The sequence below is a fragment of the Carya illinoinensis genome, chromosome 3 (assembly GCF_018687715.1).
Source record: "Carya illinoinensis cultivar Pawnee chromosome 3, C.illinoinensisPawnee_v1, whole genome shotgun sequence".
Taxonomy (NCBI): domain Eukaryota; kingdom Viridiplantae; phylum Streptophyta; class Magnoliopsida; order Fagales; family Juglandaceae; genus Carya; species Carya illinoinensis.
Window position 1 is genome coordinate 46,040,881 of NC_056754.1, and position 5,817 is coordinate 46,046,697.

Below are 5,817 nucleotides of genomic sequence, written 5' to 3' on the forward strand. Positions count from 1 at the left end.
CTTCTTGTGTAAACAAGTTCCATACTCCGATACCAACCTTCTACTCAAACTCGGCTAGCATGACTCTTCATGCTACCCATCCAACAACATAGTTCTTCCCAACACCTGACACGACAAGACTCCATCTACAGTTACACCTTCATCGCATCACGTAGCTCGGTACTAATACCCAGCTACACCATTATCTGACACTTCACTTGGCATCATGAGCATGACTCCTCACACACTCATGCCACTACTTTGGTTAGTAACCACTCTGTCTTGGTCACGGTCGTGACCTTGGAACGGGGCTACTTCGGAAGGCCGAATCTAGGGCTTCTTGATTAGATCTAGGCTTGGCAGGTGGATCTAGGCTATGTGAGGTGGCCGAGGTCAGGGGGTGGCTGAGTAGTGGTGGCTAAGGCCATGGGTGATAGTGGAAGGCCATTTAAGGTGGCTGCCAGCCACGTCCAATGGTTGTTCACAATGGTGGAAACTATTTAGGCATGTGGGTTGGTGGATCTAGAAAAGGTAGCCATGGGAAGGCTCATGTTGGCCTTGTGGTGGTGCTGAGGTGGCACACGGTGGCTCGTGGAGGAGCTTAGGCCGTGTATGGCTAAACTGGAAAATGGAGAGGGAGAGCTAGGGGCTTGGCTGGGCATGAAGGAGCTTAGGGAGGGTGTGGTAGAGCTATGGTGGCGAGGGGAAGGCATACGGTAGAGCCAAGACAGCAGATCTGGCCAGGGGTGGTGAAACTCATGCGTGAGAGAGTGAGGATTCATGTGGGTGCTAAGGGCTAAGGTGGGGCATGGGAGGCTAGGGATAGGTCTTTAGGAGAAAGGGGACCCAGTGGTGGTGGTGTGGTGGCACAGGGGTGGCTAACGGCGGCGCGGGGGTGGAAACCCGTGGGTTTCATGCATGCATGTGATGGAGAGGGAGAAGGGGGCTACCTTGGCTTAGGTTCGATGGGGGTGGTCACAGGCGTGAGGGGAAGCCAATGTTGGTGACGGCGTTGCAGTGGCAATGCTCAGTGGATAGGCTGCTTGAGGGAAAATGCAGAGGGAGAGTGGAGAGGGGCTATATGCTAGGGGAGGGAAGGAGATAGAGGGAAAAAGACAAATGAGGGGAAAGAGAATGGGCTATTTTATTCCAAGCCCTTAATCTAGAATCCCTAACTAGATCCAATGGTGGGGGTTACTCATAGAATTAAACTAACTTAAAATATATAAATAAAGATATAAATACATTAATACTAATTTAAAATCAACTTAAACTTATAAAAATAATAATCTTTCGTCATTAAATAAATGATGAAGTTTACTAAATATATTTAAGAGAATAAAATCATCTAATTAATTAGAGTTTTCAACATAATTTAAATCTCATAATATTTTTAAATAACTAAAATCATTTCGATAAAATGATTTTCTACAATTATATTATTTTTGGAGCTCCAAAAAATATTATAATTGTCTTACTTAAAAATCAAGCTTGATTCAATAACACTGAAAATACCTCATATAAATACTTCTAGGAAAATTAAAATACACGAGGTTTTAAAGTACTAGACTCGCTTTAGAAATCGCTTAATATCTTTAAAAACATGCCATCGAGATTTGGCATGCAGAATGAGACTCGTGACCATTAGAGAGGGAAAGGAGTGGGTTGTTATATCCTCACCTCCTTATAAAAAATTCTGTCTTTGGAATTTGCTTAACCTTACTATGAAATACTAGCGCTCACGTTGTCTTCACACCTTCATGCATGTTTCGCATCTTGGTCGCTTCTTGGACAAAACTCCTCCCTCACGTCTTGTACTCCTCCATTGACAGGCTCCAAGTCAGTTCCCAATACTTAACCCTATCCATCAGGTAGCATTTACACCTCCCATACTAAGATCCTTGCTAGTAAGGGTTGAAGTCACCGTCTCATCTTCCATCTCGATCCTAGTTTACCTTATGGTCACCCATGCACTTCTTAACTATCGCAATCTATCTAGTGTTCCTAGTCTATTCATCTCCTAACAGGCAAGTATTTCTATATATCCTAAAGATTAATTTACAAGGTGAGTGGCTTGCGGCTTACTGTGGTAGCATCTAGAGGGCTGAACTACAGCGGCACATGGTGACAGAGAAGCATCAGGGGGCTGACAGCTAGATTCTATTAAAGGGGTGGTAGATCTAAGATGATGAAGGATGAAAGAGGGAATCTTTGCAGTTGAGGGTGGCGGTTGGTGGGAAAGCCGATCCCAAAGGGGAATACTGGACTCAGGTTGGGGTGCATCTGAGGGGGGGAAAAGGCCTATTAGAGAGAAAGGGATTGGATGACCACTGCTAAGCTTCTGGAAAAGAGTGGCCTACAGCAGCTCTTAGAGAAAAATTTCTCTAATCGATGGAAAAGAGAGCTAGAGAGGGAAGGCTTGAGAGATTCAACGATGAGGAGATGGGATTAAGAAGAGGAGAAGCTGAGTGCTTCGAAGAGGAAAGGGCCTCGCCTATTTATAGGTCATGGAGTAGGGCTCACGGAACATAGTCATGGCTGCGAATGGTGGGATGAGGGTGAATGATGCATGTGTGGCATGCGACAGGTGGTGGGCAACTATGGTGAACAATTACCATGGCTGAGTGTCTCACGAGTTATAGAGAGAAAATCGTGTGGATTGGTGGAAATTGAAGGCGATGACAGACTTGGGCGGTGGCCAGAGAGGATGCACAGACCATGCCAAATTGAGGTGATTTGGTGGAGGTGGGGAGAGGTACTGCAAGTCACGGGTAGCATGCAAAGGAAGAAGAAGAAAAGGAAAAAGAATGAGAAAGGGGTTTTGCAACACTGAGGGAGAAGAAAGGGAGGGAAAAAGAAAACAAGGGTTTTCTTACTAGCACAAAATGATGACATTTTGGTGGGGTAAGGGGCTGGGTTTTAGACTCTAATTTAACGGCTCAAGGTACACGGCTTGGGCCCAAAATTTTCACCTATACAACACTACAAACAGCCCAACTCACAAAAAAAATAAGAGAACCCACTTCACAAAAATTCATCTTCACCAAAGCAGGACTGGGCTTCACATCTAAGTCCTTTTGGTCTTGGTCAAAAGCCTCGTCGGTCCTTGGTCACTAATCGAGGTAGAAGGGAGATCCAGGGATGGAGAAACTGGCTCAGCATCAGGCAACAGAAACTTGAAGTCCAATGTCGCAACCAGATTGGTATTAGGGAACTCCTACCCTTCGCCAGACAAGAAGAAAAACTTGCATTGCCAATTTTTGGCATTAGAGTAACGACACATTATTTGGACTAAGAACGAAAACTACAAATATTGCTCTCCCAAGGATAGGATCCCTTATGTAAACACAAATTCTCATGTGGTCAAATCTGGATATTCCTCACCTGTAGGCTCCAAGACATAGGATGTAGCATGACATCAAGATCCTCCACTAGTTAGGGTGCAACTGGTAGGGTCCATCCCAAGAAATATAGAATGTCGTGAACAAGGCAACAAAAAGGGAATCTCCACTCATGCGAGAAGGTGTTGGTGTGCAAAGTGACCTTTTCAGCAAGTGCCTATGAGTCGACAGCCCCACGATTGGGACTTGGGACCTTCAAAACAACAGAGTTTGGAACTCTGTATGTGTCCCTCATAGCCCAGTGGTCCGTCAAGCTAGTGGTGAAGGACCAACCATGCCCATTGTAGCAAGGAAGGCCACGTAGAGAAGAGAACTCACGTCTCACTAGGCCCACCACAGAGAAGCCCATGAAGAGATTTTAGACTTAATTTTGGGAGCCATCAAGGAAAAATGAAGAAAGCAAAAGGAGAGAAAAAGAAAGAGTAAAGCTCCTATAAAAGGAAAAAACTAGAGAGGAAAGCAAAATCTGGGGAAGGTGGAAGACATTCAAAGGATAGAGAGAGGGTTTAAATAAGGGAGACAACGGTCGAGTAACCCCATTAGAAGGCTGACAAGTGTATAATGGAGTAGAAACGTCTGTGTGATGTTCAATCGAGCCACACTAGAGTAAAGGCTTGATTGAATTCAATGTGTGATGTCGCTCGAGCCATACTCAAGCAAAGGCTCAAGCGAACAATCTATACGACGTTCGCTCGAGCAAGACTCAAGTGAACGTCACCTAGAACAAAAACACCAGATTTTTCTAAAACCTAAATCACTCAATTCCTAAATTTAACAGCCTAAACCCCAAAATCATTGAAATGCAAACAACAACTCATTTAAATGAACAAACCATACACAATTCACAAATTTCAAACCACATTTTGAAAATTAGATGATTTTGAATTGGAACCCTAAAATTCTACAAAAAACATCAAGTGGCCAAATGGCTTACAATTTTTGGTTTGCAGGTGGGTGGCTCGCGGTAGCCTAAGGTGATGGCAGAAGCCGGGGGACTAGTGGAGGCGAAGCATAGACAAAATGAGATCGTTTTGATTTGCAAGTTTATAAAAAAAAAAAATTATTCAAAGTCAAAGTTCAGAGTTCGGAGCCCACATTGTCTCCAACTTCGACTCCGAACTCCCAAGTGGAGTCGACTACTCTGAATTTTGAAAACTCAAACTCCGTCAGATTCAGAGGGTCATCAAAGTTCAGACAGAGTCAAAAATTTGAAACATTTGCCCAACCCTATGTGTGTTTGTGCATGTGGGGGCATGTGTGTGTGGGAGTGAGTGTGTGTGTGCGCGTGTGCTTGTTAGTGTTTGTGCCTTGGGGTATGGCATTGTGCATATGGGTGTGCGTGTTTGTGTGCGTATGTGTGAGTGCTTGTGTGTGTGGGTATGTGTGTGGAGACTCTAAGTCCCCAATCTCTTCAAAACAAGATCATTTCATATTAGGTTTTGTTTAAAACTTGAAACCCCATGCACCGTCTCTCTTTCTTTTCCCTCTCTCTCATTTCTGCCTCATTATCTCTCTTCCTCTCAACCTCACAATCTCTCTCTTCTTCATCCTCTCACTGTCAACCTTGGCCTCCCTGCCCCAGGAATGACTCTCTCTCAGCCAATGTTTGGATTTTGATGATTACGATTTTTAATACTTTTTTATTTATATTCAAGCGATGTTTTTGGCATTATTTTGGGCAGTATTTTGTTGGTGGTTTTTCCATGAATTAGGTTTTCGTAAAGGCTAAGTTGTTGGTGTCAAATTTTGGGTGGAAGGGGAGGATGACTATGGGGGCCAATCAGCCCCCCGGGTATATGGTGTGTGTGTGTGTGTGAATGCTTGCTTTGTGTGTGAGTGCATGTGTTGGTGTGTGTGTCTGTGATTGAGTGCACACGCGCGCATATGTGTGTGTGAGTGCACATATGCATGCTGGGAGAGTGCTCATGTATATGCGTGTGTGTGGGAGAGTGCACGTGTGCATGCGCATTTGAGTGCACATGTGGTCTGGAAGGAGACATGCTCACTCAACTAGGAGTCATGGTTAGGTTTCAGGCTAGGCCTTAGCAAACTCAGGGTTTAGTCCATCCGCCAACGTCATTGTTTTTGGGGACCATAAACGAGTTTCTACCCAATACAACACCGTTTTCTCTTAGCATTTGTTTTCTTAAAATGAAATGATGTTGTTTTGTGGACACTTTTAGTCCCCAATCTTCCCACAATGAGATCAATCATTTCCTAAACCCTCCACCCTCTCTCTCTCTCTCTCTCTCTCTCTCTCTCTCTCTCTCTCTCTCTCTCTCTCTCTCTCTTCCTCTCTTGGCCTCGATCTCTAAGACCCTTGCTATTTGTCGCTATCTCTTTGTCTCTTCCTCTCTCCACTAACCATGTTCTCCCTGCCCCAGGTATGTCTCTCCCTCTCGGCCAAAGTTTGGTTTTTTATTATTAGGATTTTGGA